The sequence below is a fragment of the Ixodes scapularis genome, unplaced genomic scaffold (assembly GCF_016920785.2).
Source record: "Ixodes scapularis isolate PalLabHiFi unplaced genomic scaffold, ASM1692078v2 PGA_scaffold0__279_contigs__length_252992795, whole genome shotgun sequence".
In the NCBI taxonomy this organism is placed as follows: Eukaryota; Metazoa; Arthropoda; class Arachnida; order Ixodida; family Ixodidae; genus Ixodes; species Ixodes scapularis.
Window position 1 is genome coordinate 34,937,766 of NW_024609835.1, and position 15,718 is coordinate 34,953,483.

General features: G+C 42.4%; 1 non-coding gene across 1 annotated transcript; it reads right to left on the reverse strand.

Annotated features, from left to right (window-relative positions):
• Nucleotides 1-2,400: 2,400 nt before the first annotated feature.
• On the reverse strand, nt 2,401-2,473 carry Trnak-uuu. Its single transcript has one exon. It is a non-coding gene; the product is annotated as a tRNA-Lys (tRNA).
• Nucleotides 2,474-15,718: the final 13,245 nt, after the last annotated feature.

Genomic DNA, 15,718 nt, shown 5'->3' on the forward strand with positions numbered 1-15,718 from the left:
TACTTTCGCCACTTACGCTAAAAAGAAAAAGAAACTTGGTTGTGCGAGATTATGGATATCGGTTAATCAATCTGCGTTTCCTTAAACTATCAAGTCTATTTAGTGTGAATGTATTATACGGGATGACTTTGTTTTACTAAAATGCTGGGAAACAAAGGTTGTGATCAGTAAAAGCGGTGCCTTCCTTAAGCGTACATTGCGCAAAAAAAAGTAAAAAGAGGAGAACGCGTTCTTGTAATGCATAACAGACTTAATGTTCATTTTCTGGCTTATTACATAATCAACAATTAACAGTCTAGGAAACAAATATCTTCTTTTTTGCATATTAGTCAAAACGGGGAACGGGGACTTACACACGTGTTTATTGTTATTATTTTTTTTTAATAAGCAGTTTTGGATGGAGGGAGGTTCGCCCTCTTTTTTTTTTCTTCTCTTGAAGACATCAATAAGGGAATAAAGATTAAAGCATTGCGAAACACTTTCACTGGAAAACGTTATCCGAGCCATTATTTACAATGTTTTTCTGAAGAAACTAAACCAATAAGCAGTTTAACAAAAAGCGTGCGTTAAAAAAAGCTAACGTACCAACCATTAAAAAACAATTAGTTTTAGCAAGGCGTGATTGCCGGTACGATCTTAAATAAAAGTATAATTCACGATGAGAAATAAAAAAAAATAATAAAAACTGTACATTGGCTGGCGGACAAATAGCTAACTTAATCACCCCACCGTTCCTGGTGAAGGGGGAGACAAAGATAATGCATTCTTGGCTGTTATCAAGACGGGAACCATATGAAGTGTTGCAAAAACTCCGTTAAACTTCTGTATATTCGCTTGAGTATAATGAGGCACCGGCAGCACATAATTAACCGTCGAAACGAAAAATACTTAAAAAATACTTTAGTGATTATTGACACCAGCCATTTATTTTCATGCGTATGCCTTTAATTTATAAAGTTGTTTTTGTCAATTATCAATAAGTTCAGCTCCTACGAGTGTATGATAGAGGCAACCCTTGATACGAAAGTGTGCCTCGATTTCAACTATTATTACCCCCGAAAAAAGGGGTCTCCGTTGCTCATGAATAATACCAAAAGCCATTTCATATTTAAACATTTTATTGCTTCGTAAACACTAGTCTCGCCATATAAAAAATTCCACCTTATCTACGTACGCGAGAGCTTGAACTTCTGGTTTGCCCAGGGAATGCATACCCATGGGCACTAGGTTTCACTTCCAAGAATACAAAGGCACAAATGTTCTAACTACAGAGCAAAACATAACTGGATTCTGGAAGGGTGGACAACCCTGCCGAACAGCAGGTTCGATTTTATTTTCGTGTGGGAATAGGTTATGTATTGCCTACCAGGCTCTTTGAACTGTTCGCGTGCCATGCGTTCATTTCCTCTCTGCAAGTTATAAAAAAAAAAAAGAAAATGTCGTTTCAGCTTAACTTTAGACGCAGCCGATATTACAAGCGCGAGCTCCGCGCTTTAAGTGTCCCTGCCAGGCACGCGCGGTCGTGCAGTGTAGTGCAAGCACTGTTCAGGGCCACATGCTCGCGCTTGTAGCATCGGCTGCGTCTGGTCTTAAGCTGAATTTAAGTACAGAAAGGTCGAATCGATCAAAAGCACTAGCAAGGTTTATGTGTACACGCGCTACCTGATCGTTGATGTCTGGCACGCACAGTAGTATTTAACGTGCCACATGGACTTGTGTTTACACGACTACGTATTCCGCATGTTTGGTCTATAGTGTACGATCGTGACTCGTTTGCAGAGTCTGACATGTCGGAAAAGGCGCAAAATCAGCGACTGTGTATGCATGAGGCATCGAAGAGGGCAGCAGAAACGTACAGCGTGCCATTGATTCTGTATATAGGGAACCAAGATATTTCGTTGTTGGTGTAATCGCAACTGAACAGTGTCAGAATTTTCAGCAGTAACACGTTTTACGCTATGGCATCCTATGTTATCGAATAATTCCACTAAAGAGTGAACCCTGTCCAGCTGTGTGTGGGATGATTTTCGCAAGTGTAATTAAGAACTCTGTATTTAAACTTTCTAATGTTCTACATTGTTCCGTAAGACCACTTTCGTAATATATCGGATTTAACAGTGACCTATATCCGGCATTAAAAACAGAATGAAAAAGAAAAACAGAAATATTTACATATTTATTCCTGCAGTGTGGTTAAAAAACAACACAAGTTGGAGAATACAAATTATTATAGCCCGTAAAGAAGCATGTCACGAGTGACCTGGTCTTTTATAATGTAAAATATGGGAATTCTAAAAATGCGAAAGTAATATACATCTAAATGTGATGTTATTCAAAGAATGCAATTTTCACACGTTATTCTTACGCAAGAAAAAAATAAAAAAAAATAAAAAACGCTACCGCCCGAACAGGGGCTCGAACCCTGGACCGTTAGGTTAAAAGCCTAACGCTCTACCGACTGAGCTATCCGGGCAGACGGAAAATTTCTCTTGTATTTCACGTCAAACGGTAATTTGGAAACAGCAAACCCCTTATGTATCTTGCAACTTTATTCGACTTTCGCCACAAAAAAAAAAAAAAAAAACAGTATTTTTCGGCTTTTTACAAGCACTCTACCCTGCTTTATAGTGTTGGGTCCACCAGTAACAAGATGATGTCCATTTATTTATTCTTTACATAACATAACGTAACATAAAGTTTATGAAACAAAATAATCTGCAGTATCATGTCCTGGGGGTCCAATCGTTTCTTCGTCGCTGAGGCTGAGCCTTCACCTTGAAGATGCCCTAATTCTTTTGTTCACAGCTTCTCCTTGAACTTCCACGCACTTTTTATGAGCTCTGGAACAATTTTGAAAGCTTATTTCGGACTTCTTCTTAGGCTTTCACATAAAATTGATATAACAAACTTACTTCTTGTGCTTCGGGCCTTTGCTCACTCACTCGAGTTGCGGTCATCAGCCATTATTGAGATCCAGCTTCATCCTTCGTCTTGTAAAACGTTTATGACATCTTTCACACTTCCGTACAACTCTCAAGCAATGTTTCACTCGAGCACATTCAAGACCTGGTGGAGGGAATCGGTTCTCCATCCCCGAAGCACTCAAAAAGTTGGCGCAGCTTTACACAGAAATGTTATTCCTTTTAGCTTTCCTCGCTTCATCTTCGAAGTTGTGTTGGGGAGCACACTACTTGCCAAGCACGTATATTTGTATCGCCATTCAAAGCATAAGCTTCGGCTTTTTTAACCTCTTGTATTGTTGATGCAGTTCTAGCTTTTCTAATTCTCCTTAACCTGGTGTTACCTTTATACCCAGCTTCTGTCTTTCTCACTACCATTGCTCGATTGAACTGCAACCTATTATGTTTTCTCAATAATAAACTGTCTGAAGTTGCACTTGCTTCAACGTCGTTCAGAGCATTTATCTCCTGCTCTAACTTCGAATCACATTTACTATCCCTCTTTATATTGACCCTTCATTCACTTCATCAACACCTCTTTCTTCATCACCTCCTTCATTTTCTTTGACTCTCGGTCCGTTTTATAATTGTATTTCTCCTACTCCCTTTCCCTCCTTCCGTCACTCTTTTCTCGTCCTGATTACTGACCAAATCTAGTACAACCATGTCAATCGACTACCGATCATGAACGATTAAATATAATTAGTCTACTCTCCTATTTCACAGTGTTACACTTTTTTTAATAGCTACTTTACAATAAGGAGGGCGCTTTCGTAGATACACAAAATTACATGGAATTGGGAACGTGCATAAGAAGAATCCAGTGATAGAAGTGCTGCGCAATTGGCGCTAAATTGCGCCATGTATTAAAGTCTGCTACATCTTGCGCCAAAGCGACAATTATTCTAAAAATTTCGGCACACTTGCGAAAAAAAAAAAAAAAAATCCGAACTTGAGTAAACCAAAAATAAAAATATTTCATTATAATTTGAAGTTAATATTCAGAGGAGTAGAAAACCAAAAATGGTACAAATATGTATCTCACAGCATCTCTACCCACCGTATAGTTTGTTTAATCTTAGGTCAGAGCACAGTCAAAATCTCAAACACGTACCCGCTAACAGGTATTCTAAATGTGTAAGCCCAATGACATTCGCGACGCTTGATTGTTTTAGCCCAGGGTGGAGAATAAAAATCAAGAGGACTTATATTGCAATTTAAAACATGATTTAAATCGTGATTTAAAACACCTGTTTTAGTATGATAATTTAAATTAAAGTTTTCCCACAAAATTAACCTGCAATATTTTTTTTTAATTTATTGTTTGTTTTGAATTTCATGCTTTCTGTGGGCATATGTTTTTATGTAAATAAATATTTGTAATACCTGATGAACATGACCAAAATGTGGTGCTTTTTAGAGCAAATCAGACCTTCAAGCCTTTTTTTTTCTACCTTCCTTTTTATTGGTCAGCTACATAATGTTTTACAGTGGTCAAATCACAACACAAAAGAAAAAAAGGAAATAAGGCTTTCGTTTGCACGGCGAAGCTTAACTGCGGTACCACGGCGGCCATCTTGAACAAAACATTAGTTGAACCACCAGGGCGGCGTTGGCTGTCCGTATGAGCAAGTGCTGCAAAACCTGCGCGCCAATTTCGAAACCCTTTTTCCCGTCGCTTGCGACGTTGAGTTTCCTTCTCCACTCTTACGCCCCTCCTTTCACGTGTTCACCCTCTGGCGCGTCGCGCCCACGTTCATTGTTGGGAGGACAATGTACCGGATAATCCCCAACTTGAGGCCCCCTGCCAAAATTGTCCGGCTGCCAAGTGATTTGAGCGAGATGGGGTTTTGAAGCGGTATGGAAAAGTGGGACCGTCAATTTTGAACTATGCCTTTTCGATACTGCATAAGTTGTGTACGGGGCTGGCCAAGGCACGGGCGCGAGGACGTAACTGTATACAATGCTTGGGTTGCAGGAGCACTCGCGCGCAGAAATGGTAGGACGCGCTTTCTGAAATCACACGCCTACATTCCGCAGCGTTGCAATCCTACGAGTAAAACAGAGTACATCTTCGGACAGTGCGTGAGTTGATGCCGGCCGTACGAAAGACACACCTCGCGCTTCCTGTCACTACTGCCTATGCTTGCACGCGCTGCCGGTTGGCGGTCCTTTCTTTATTTTGTTTCGTCGCTCTTTTGAAAATACTGAAACTAATATTTTCTCAGACCCTGCTCATCGTACCTCTGCACTACAGTTGTGTAAACACATTGTGATGTAATTTGATATATGGGACGGAGTGTCTACATTCTTATTTCGTGTGTAATGCCGGCATAATATTCCTTTGCTGCCAGAGGGTCAAAATAATGGTAGGGTCGGCAGCAAAAACTATTTCAATGACCGAATTATGATCAAACACCAGAGAGAACATAAAAAAGAAATCACATGGGGACAATAAAAATATTGCTACAAGAGGATGGTGCGCGGGGCACAAACAATATTCGGAGTGACGTTGAGGGAACGCGACAAGCCAGATCTTTCCTGATGGCAGCCGTAAAGTTGATCTGGTGCCTCGTTTTGATCGGCTTTGCACGGAAGCTCGTCGACTACCGACTATCTTGTTAGTGGTGAACATAGTGAGCATGAACTGGATGATTGTTTTTGTTGTTTTTGTTTCTGTAGTTAAATGAGAGTATGGAAATATGAGACGTCCGCTGACGCTTGCGTCGGCTAACGGAACCTCAATCGCCGATCGCGGCCGATGTCATGGGCGTATAAAAATACATCAAGTCGTCTGGGCGGGAGCAGTTGAAGCGCCGCACTTTTTTGGCCGGTCAGTAGAGACTCCGCGAATTCCGACTCGAGGCTACTCTGTACGCAGGGAGCCGCTACTGAGCGCGACCAATCGGAAACCAAGGATGGCTGAAATTTCTTAATTGCCATGAGATTTGCAAATTCGTTCTTCCCGTCGTAGTAAATTCGTCCGAATCGCTATTCAATTTACTAATCGATTATTTGGATGAAAAGATATATTTCAAAATTCGTACGTGGCTCACCAAATGGCAATAAAATTGGTAGAGGATTTCAAACCTATATAGTGTCACCCTAATTTACAAACTCGTTTCACTTGAAATTAGAGTTCACGCGCGAGCAAGCTGGTGGAAGCCTATACTAAAAAGGCCAGAAACAAGAGAAACAAAAAATAAATAAATAAGAGCGGGATAAGCGCAACACAGTCTCAAATCACAGCTGAAAATGGTTACTTCGTAAGTGTAAATGTCCAGACATTGTATTAGTAAAATGTATATATATATATATATATATAAAGTCAAAAATGCGTACTGTCGGAGTTATTAATTCGAAGTTTATTCCGACGTTTCGAGCGGGGACCGTTCTTCATTAGGTGATGAAGAGTGGTCCCCGCTCGAAGCGTCGTAGTAAACTTCGAATTAGTAACTTGGACAGTACGCATGTTTGCCTTTGTATATATATATATATATATATAAATATATATATATATAGAGAGAGATAGGTAGATAGATATTTTTCACTATTTGCTGATGGCCGAAACGAACTATGCAACCGAATTTTCGCTAAAGGCTACCGTTATTTACAAAATATGACGAGCGTAGTTATTATATCTGCAATAATTTGAGAGCAGAATCATAATTCGATCAAGCTACTTGATGAGTTGGCGTTCAATGAAGCGGTGTTCGATGAAATGTCCACTATTCGATGAAACACCAACCAATAAAACAGAGCTTCATCGGACGAAGATGCCTAGCTGTTGTGATCTGCAATATTTCGCGCAAAAACGAAAGACACCAGAATAAACAACAAGTAAAACCACAGAGCTGCCCCGCCTCATATCACCCTCAGTTGGAGCTCGACTGGCACATTGCGCCGATCAAGCATCACCAACAGCTCAACACCTAAACGCCACGGCGTTCACTATCTTTGTTTGGGTGATTCCACCCACTGATATAACAACTCATACAATGCGCCGTGATAAAGTGCTTTTTGTCTTTGTGTATGTGTTTTCGTGACATCTAACCTCTGTTTGCGCTCTGACTAAGAATGAAACCATGTATACTAAAACATCGATAGTGGTCTCTATTTTTAGCAACGCTCGCACACGTCTTGTCTTTGACGCAGTGGCATTCTCATCTCCCATACACGGATAATTGGACAAAATAGGTTGGTCGGCCTTCACTCATTAGCTGCGGAACGTTTTGACCGTGACGTATGTATAATTCAAAGAAGCACCGACAGGCGGGTGCCCCTTTGAAAACAAATCATGCTCGCGTAGAGATATTTAGCGGCTATAGTATAGTCCGTGGGTATTTATTTCTAGGCCAACTCGTCGGCGTCAGTCTAGGCGCTGGAGGCGTGATGAAAATGCTGGCAGATGTCGGCTTGACGAGCCCCACACTCTCCCCTTACAGCAGATGGCAAATAAACCAACAACAATATTTGTCGACGGGCAATTGATTGAAGAGGCCAATCGGTAGTAGGATGACTCGACAAAGGGTAATTCATCAAAAATTCCAACTCGTTCACAATTGTCTGTGAGGCCATTCAGTTTCCACATTGCACTCATCTTCTGTATTAGAACACATACACATGTTAGACATTTTAATATAAGCAAGTTTCGGGCACCGGATATTTTTTTGAAAAGCTGTTTCACCGAATTTCGCATCTCCCGGTTCGTCGAATTTTGATATGAAATCATAATATAATTATTATACTTGTCACTTCTTCAATTAGAAATGGTTACAGATAATTATAAAATAAAAGTAGGCTTTCGCAAAAATTATGTCGATTATAGGCTACGCCAACATAGCCGAACAGTAAAAAAAAAAATGTTATAAGGGTGTTTTTGTTAGGGTTCAGGAAAGACAAAGGCGATTCTTCAAATGAGCACTGGTCACACAGGCCGACTGGTAACATAATTAAAATAAAAGCACCGACTTCACAGAACAGGAAAAAACAATTTCACTAGACGTTTCGCCTCCATGAATAAACGCCTCCTTGAATAAACGCCTCCATGAATCATGAATAACCAACTCGCCCAAGCTGAAGTTCTGACCAGTTTCGCCTCCCTTGCGGGAGGCATCTTCAGTATCACAGCAATGCCTGTGTAAGCTTCGTGGAGAGGGCCGCGTTTTTTGTTACACACGGATGTGTGTGTCTCTGCGAACAAACCACGATTCTAGGAGTTTTCGGGACCCCCATCTGTCCTCCCTCGCCAAGGTCGTCGCGGCCGGGAAGTCAAAATAATGCCCTATTGTCCACACCTAGTACACCAGTTCAGACTTCAGTCGGGTCGCGTGGGATGCGCACGTGACGTCACGCTTGTGTTTACAAAGCAAATGAAAAGTTCAACCTCAAGTCAACGCTATTTATCAAATATGTCCGTACTTCGTGGGGAGGGCCGCGGTTTTTCTTACACACGGATGTGTCTCTGAGAACAAACACGATTTTAGGAGATTTTCGGGACCCCCATCTTTGTCATAAAGTGACTCGTTTATCGGACTGTTCGTCGCAGCGAGAGTACAGGGAAGGATAAGAATTCATACCCTATATCGTACAGAAGAGAAGAATATTTAAAAAAAAGAAAACGAAGCGAAAATTTCGATTTCCCTTCTTGTGGACAGGGCATTGTAGGTGAACGTGGCTTCCTTGTTTGATTCGCCAAAGTAGCAACAAAGCGGCATTTTACGATCGAGCGAGCACCGTCGCAAACACTGCCCAAAATAATTTTATAGGGAGTTTCACGGCTTTCCACTGCGACATAAGCACGTGGATAGAAAAACAAATATTGACAACAATAAATGTCGAATATTTTTGGCACGCTCACACCTGCTTTTACTTCATAATTTGATGAATCATATGCTGATTTTGGTTGCGGAACCGTACTTCTGACCGGCAATTTTATTGCGTACGCGAAGCTAGCTTTTGCGTGCGATCCACTAAAGTTAATTATTTTGGGGTGTCCAAGGTGGTTGAAGCGGTGCGTGTTATTTTTCGATCTCTGTCCGAATGATACGAAGTTTCACGTTTTCACCCCGTGAGTGAAGTGAGTTGGTCAGTGCTAGCATGGAAGGCTAACTTCGAACTCTAATTTGGAAATAATGTCTCTGTTGCTGCATCGAGGACAAAGATATATATGCTCTTATCACTGTAGCAAAATAATGTGGCAGGATTTGTGCTCTTGTTATGATCGTGTACCATTGTAGTCGACGTCATCCTTGCACGGCGTATCGTTTTTGTATTCTGTTCAGCCCTGCAAACCAGACTTAGGAAAAAAATGAAAGTTTGCACCTTGTTTGTTCAATTTTTTGTTATACTGCAGGAACACATTGCGCCCCGTGTTTTTGAAGGCACGGTAGACGGTGGTGACGGTGAGGTGACCGACCCCCATGTCCGCCGGCGTCTCGCTCGACCTCCTCGGAGGACAGGTCGTTTTTACTGGTGACTGGTGCATACGTGGAGCAACTCTGCGCGCATTGCGTTCTTCATCTTAGAGAACGCAATACATGACTCAGCTCTATCTCGTCATCGCTCCAAAATGACAAGTGGAATTCGCAACTGTAGTCGGTGACAGGTCAAGAACGAAGTGGGAGGTCCTCCCACCCTGTTCCACTTCAGCGGAGCGAACGGGGGAGAGGAGGTCGCCCCCTCTCCAGCGTTCGCAAATGGCAAATTTTAGTTTATTAGGCCACTAACTGTCAATTTACGCTCGTTCCTTTACGTCCGCCGCGGCCGATAATGTTATCCCCGGGAATACCAAAACTATAATTTATTTCAGCAAAAAAACATAGAAACAAAAATATAACATAATAATAAAACGCCCGGTATATCACAGCTTTGACAACGCTTCACGTGTGTGAGGTTCGATGACCGACAGAGAACCACCACTGGCCGTGCTCCCGAAGCGGGGAAGTGCAATTTATGGAGACCGATCATATTATCAGAAAGGTGCAGACTAGGGAGCCTTCATGTGCGCGAAGCGCACATGGAGGCACTCTACTGCAGACAATCCAGGAAAAGTATTCTTGCAACTATGAGGTTCCAGTTGTACTTACACATGCATTATCGTCAAATTTGACGGAGTTCCTTCGAACACTGAACAGTTGTCAAGAGTGAAGATTATAAAGGAGAATATCAGCAGGAAACTATTGTCTGTTTACTGAAAACAAAACAAGCATCAGAAAAACGCATTTGGGCGGCCGGGGCGGCCAGAAGCACGGACTGCGCGCACCCAGCGTGGAACCAGCGAATGAGAGGGCACTCCTAGCAATCTGTTTTCAGAGCCACGGTATGCCGGCTGCTGGCCAAATGTCCACTTTAATTGTATTACGGCTTTCGAAACGTAAATACACGCTCGCGAATTTTTAACAATATCACGCGAGCGCCGACCGGCCTGTAGATCAGCGCATCGTCACGGCGCGAAGTAGCGATATCAATGACAGTACGCGCGTGCGCAGAAGAAACGCGCCGAAGTCGGCGTCGGCTGCTAAGCTGTTTCCCCAATCACGACCCACCCCTGGCGCGACGCCCACCGCTTTCTCCGCCCCATAAGCAGGGGACCTAGTAATCAAAGCGACACACAGAGTACGCAAACACGAACAGCAGCCAGTAGGAAGGACACCGACACGAGCTTAGTCAGCGAACGAAAAGACAGACACAAACTTCACGCTAGGCAAACAGAGCAGGGGTAGTTACAAGGATGAGAGGCAAGGGCAGACGGAGGTAAGCAGTGCGCAATAAATACGCGAAAACTCGCAGCAACCGAAGATCCACGCAGCAAACACGTACGTGCACACGCACCAGAAGCACGTGCGTCACGCTGCGTATCTACGCGGAACTGGCGATTCTGGCATTTCGGTAATTTGAAACTTCGATATCGATTGCGTGAACGATTTATTCAGCAAACTGAACCGGTGGAGCCTCGCAAAAAAAAAAAAAAAAAAAAAAAATCGTTTGACAATATGAAAGTTACTGAAATTCTTCCTGAAAGCTATATTAGCAGAAAGTACCGTGTTATAGAGGACCTCACGAGTTTCGACCAAGTTTTCCAGCACGTTATTTTGCAAGAAACGGAAGAAGCCAAGTGTACAACCAGTTTCCAAAGCTGGCAACCACAGCTGGAATCAGCGCCCTCCTCGGAAGTTTCCTGAACCTCGCGTAGTCACATTTCAGCCACCGCCACATAGAGGGCGCAACCAGACATCCAATTTGTATTTTCTGTATGTTTTATGATTTTTTTAATAAATAGGCTCGATTAGCAAAAATGTGGGCTAGTAATGAGGACCTGGGACAGTAAAATCTATTTTGTACTAAAAATATCTGCCTAAATGTCTGCCAAAAGGGGTCAAAATACTCGTTTTTGACTATCAACAAATACGTGATTTCACCTATATTCAAACTTTTTTTATGGAAAATCAAAAGTGAAATTTGGAAAAAGGGCCTCGCTTTGCAAAGCAGAATATGTTTTTCTTTGCGGGCCTACAATTTTATTCATGTGTGCCAATCCCTAAGCACTGTACCACTGTACTACCAAACGAAGTTTGCCAAAATTAACTGTTTTTGTCACTTTTCACGTGAGCATTCCGAAAAAAGTTTAAGCCATATTACAATGAAATTTAGTGTAACTATTTCGACCATAATTACAAACTGATATAAAAAGTTTCAAATAAAATGACCGAGTAGGCGCCCAAAACTTCGCGACTGAAGTGCTTCCGCAAAGTCAATTTTTCTAAAGTAAATATCTGTCAAAATAAAATAAAAAACGAAAAAAGGGCCTCCGTTGACAATGAACGCACTCTTCTTCTATAGCATTCTAAAATTTAAAAGAAATTGCTCCAATAGTGCACCCTGTACAACTGTACTACGAAACCATGTTTTGCCGAAAAGGTCAATGTTCGCGGGTGCCCTCTGAATTAGCTTTTTGCACTAAGAAAACAAATCCTACATCAGATAAAAGATAATGTTGTACACTACAAGATGATATATAACACATAATTTTACCAAGCTTGAACACGCCACGATCGCATTTCGAGAACGTGCGGATAGCGTCATATGTCATGGCCGCCGTGGGACCGCAGCCTTAAATGAATAAAATGTGGTTAATTAGACTGCGCTTTAAATTTGCAGGACAACTTTTTTCCGTGTTGAATTCAAAGATCTAGTAATAAAGAAACTGCTTTAAGATCATCTGGCGGGCTTGTTGGTTGCACATATTAATATATTATGGTGCGAAACGACGAGGAAGGAAAAACGAGGGAGACAGGAAAAGCGCTAACTGACAACTGACGCTCGATATTCCCGAAAGAGAGTACACGCAAGTTTATAATAACTCTCTTTCGGGAGTGTTAAACGTCAGTTGCCAGTTAGCGCTCTTTCCTGTCTCCCTCATTTTTCCTTCGTCGTCGTTTTGCGCTATAATATATTCATAACTAGCAATAAAGACTAGCTCTTTTTTTTTTTTTAGCTAGAGCGATCCAAAATCGCATTAATTTGATTTAGATTAAATAAATCTCTACCTATATAAACGCAACGTGATTTTTTTATTTCTTTTTGTTTTAGCCGATGAAGGGGCACGCACATATTGACGACGAATGCCACGATGTCACGCTTTTGACACCGTTTGATTGGGCTCGTAGAGTAGCCCGCGCTTTGACTGGAGGTGGAGCGAGGTGTAGAAATTGCTCGTCAACAGCGCTGTCATTGTCTGAATTTCCGGACGATGCCGGCGATGTCAGGAGCTGAGAGTCGCGAGAAAAATTTGCAAAATAGTGGGATGACAGCTACTGTAACAAGACAGGACCAGTATCTTCTACTCCTGTCATCCTATCAAATGAATATTATGTCTGCCATATCCTTCCATGTCATGGTTAGAGTTCTCCGTGGCACATGCGCCGCTCGCGTCAACCTTCACGGCCTCCCACCAGTGCGCGCGCGTCGAGCTTCGCCGCTTTGCACCGGAGTGCCATGCTCCGTGTCACTAAATTCGTGCAGTGCAGCCGAAGCTACAGGGGATAGATCGTACAACACCTCCTAGAGAAGAAGGCCGTAGCGCTCTTCTCGTGACGTCGCAAAGGAAGGCCATCGGGGGCGCGCGTCGAAGCGAAGGCAACGCGCGTGGATCGACCGTCGTAACGCGCTTTTAGTTACATACGCGTGTCTTAGCTAAAATGAAAGCTTCACATAGCGACGGGTCTATAAAACATTTTATTGCACGGGCAAAACATTGCACCGCTAAATAATTGGCATGAAATGGCACAAGATATGCGTATAAGACATTGCTCTTTTAAATAACTATTGAAAATGGAACCTACATCCGCCCTGAGCCTTGTTTCCATCAAAAAAGGCGGTGTGCTATTTTTGCGTCCTGTCTGTTCTTACTACAAAAGATAATAAGTAATATGCTTCAGTATCAAAGAAGGACCCTCAGTAATTTTAAGATAGGAACTCATTTAGGGATGCAATTACATTTTCATTTTCAAGTGACGTGCTCACAAATGTTAACGGTTGCTCTAAATGCGTCAGTGGCTGCTCCAAACCAATATTTCGCTTGCTACAAAACCTGCTGCTGAAGTTCCAAAGCCGCTTCCATCATTGATAATTCTGATAGGAAAAAGAAATGAATAGATTAGAATAGCTTTATTTGCATCATAGAGGTTTTACAACAGAATAATGAGTCGCCCTAGGCCTCGGGGGCTTGTGTACGTAATTTGTCCGGTAGCGAAACAAAACACAATGCAAAAGTAAATATATGCCTACTGCAACTATTCTACATAAAGAATTTAGACATTCATAAAGTGACACTGGAGATGGATAATGAATGGAACGGTTTTACACCTTGGAACTCGGTTTTCATTAGCCGAAAAGAAAATTCCGACAAACCGTATATATACTTTTCTACGTGTGTATACCACATGTAGTAATGTACTTGTATAGGAAAATAATTAGAATAATAAATAGCACAAAAGTTTGACAAGGCAAAGTGACGGGCAAGCACTATAGACCTTTCTAATGTTTAAAAAATCACAGTCCAGCGTGCGATATTCACAGCCCAGAACGTGCATGTTCGTCGCTTCGGAAAGCGAGGAAAGCACGGGCCATACGTAAAAACACGCAAGATGGCACCGGCGACACGCTATTTTTTTGGAAAAGTCCATGCACCGTTGCAATAATTACAATTCCTCAGCCCAGCGTGCGATCTTCTCAGCCCAGTACGTGCATGTTGGTCGCTTCGGAAAGCGAGCATATCATGTGTACGTACGAACACTAAAAATGGAATCATCAGGAGCACTTCTTTGAAAAGGTCTATTGCCGCCAGCCATAGAACCAGAGTTCGAAACTACCTCGCCGTCGCCAAAATTGACGACGTGCCGGCTCGAAGTGCAACGGCCCCGTTGATAACCCGGTCCGCCAGGCGAACTCACTTTGCTCGTGTCGCTATCGTTGGCTCTGTTGAGCACCAGAGGAAGCGAGATAGTCCGCGGAGCCCGTGTTTGAGGTGTGTAAATTGGAACGCTTACGTCGTCGGACGGGCGCCTGTTTTTATTTACACCTGCCGTACACATCTCGAGCACTCCGAACTTTATCGCCGCACTCCAATGTCCGACACACGGCGTTGGGTGCGCTATTTTAGCATGTGTTTCCCTGGTCACCACTGTTGAGCGCGTCGGTACTACAGTTTATAGGTACTGGGTACGCGCTTAACTCCAAACGCGCATGAATTTCTGACTGCGAAACTGTCGTTGGGCTATTCACCACGGTTTAAACGTCTGCAATACTGACCGCGAGGGTTAGCTGCCGCTCGTGCAGCGGTGAAAAAAACGAAATTGCGCTTTGTTTGATCGTATACCCGGACTACAGCGAGAGATACAAATGCAAGGTCAAGTCTTCCGAATAAACTTATTCTGCACTGACGTTTTCGTACTGCATTATAAGCTACGAGTCTGTATTTCTGGCCTCGTCCAGCGAATACGAGACGTTCGTGAGTCGTCTTCTGATGCATTTCATAGGAAGGCTGATGTGAATTCACATAAATTCTGTTAAACGCGAAGAGAGTGAAGCTAGATTGAAGTCAAATGAGAGACTAAGAGGGTAGTATCTGAAGCTCCTATAGAGGACCCCACCAACAATATGGATTGACTCTTTTCTTTCCTGGTGCCAGAAAAGAGTAGACCCTCCACTTTTAGCGAATTTTCAGCAATCTACCACTAAGTAGAGATTTCTTTAACCCCCGCTTACGAGCACACTCAAAGTTTCGAGTATTTCGTTAAGAATCGACTCCAGGGTTACGTTCACCATTCAGTTCAGGCAAGGCGAAATCCAGCCTCTAGTAGGTAAACGATGTGCGAAATGCGTTAAAAAGGCCGAATTTTACAGGGAAAAAAATTGGGACAAGAATGTCCAGCGTTTGTGTTAATATGTTACGGCATGTTCCGTAACAGCCGCACTAACGCAGTGTGTTCCTGGGTCCACCCTATCGGATCGACATATATATATATATATATATATATATATATATATATATATATATATATATATATATATATATATATATGTATATATACACCGCCGCTTATCAAGGTGCTTTGAATAAATTTCATGATGACCGTATAGCTGCACAATGGTCTTTGAAATCGCTGACAAGGAGGTTAACGGGTGCCAAAATTTTGATTCTCCGAGGTGGACTCATAAGGCATCTATTACATAACACAAAAAAATGTGGAACAGAT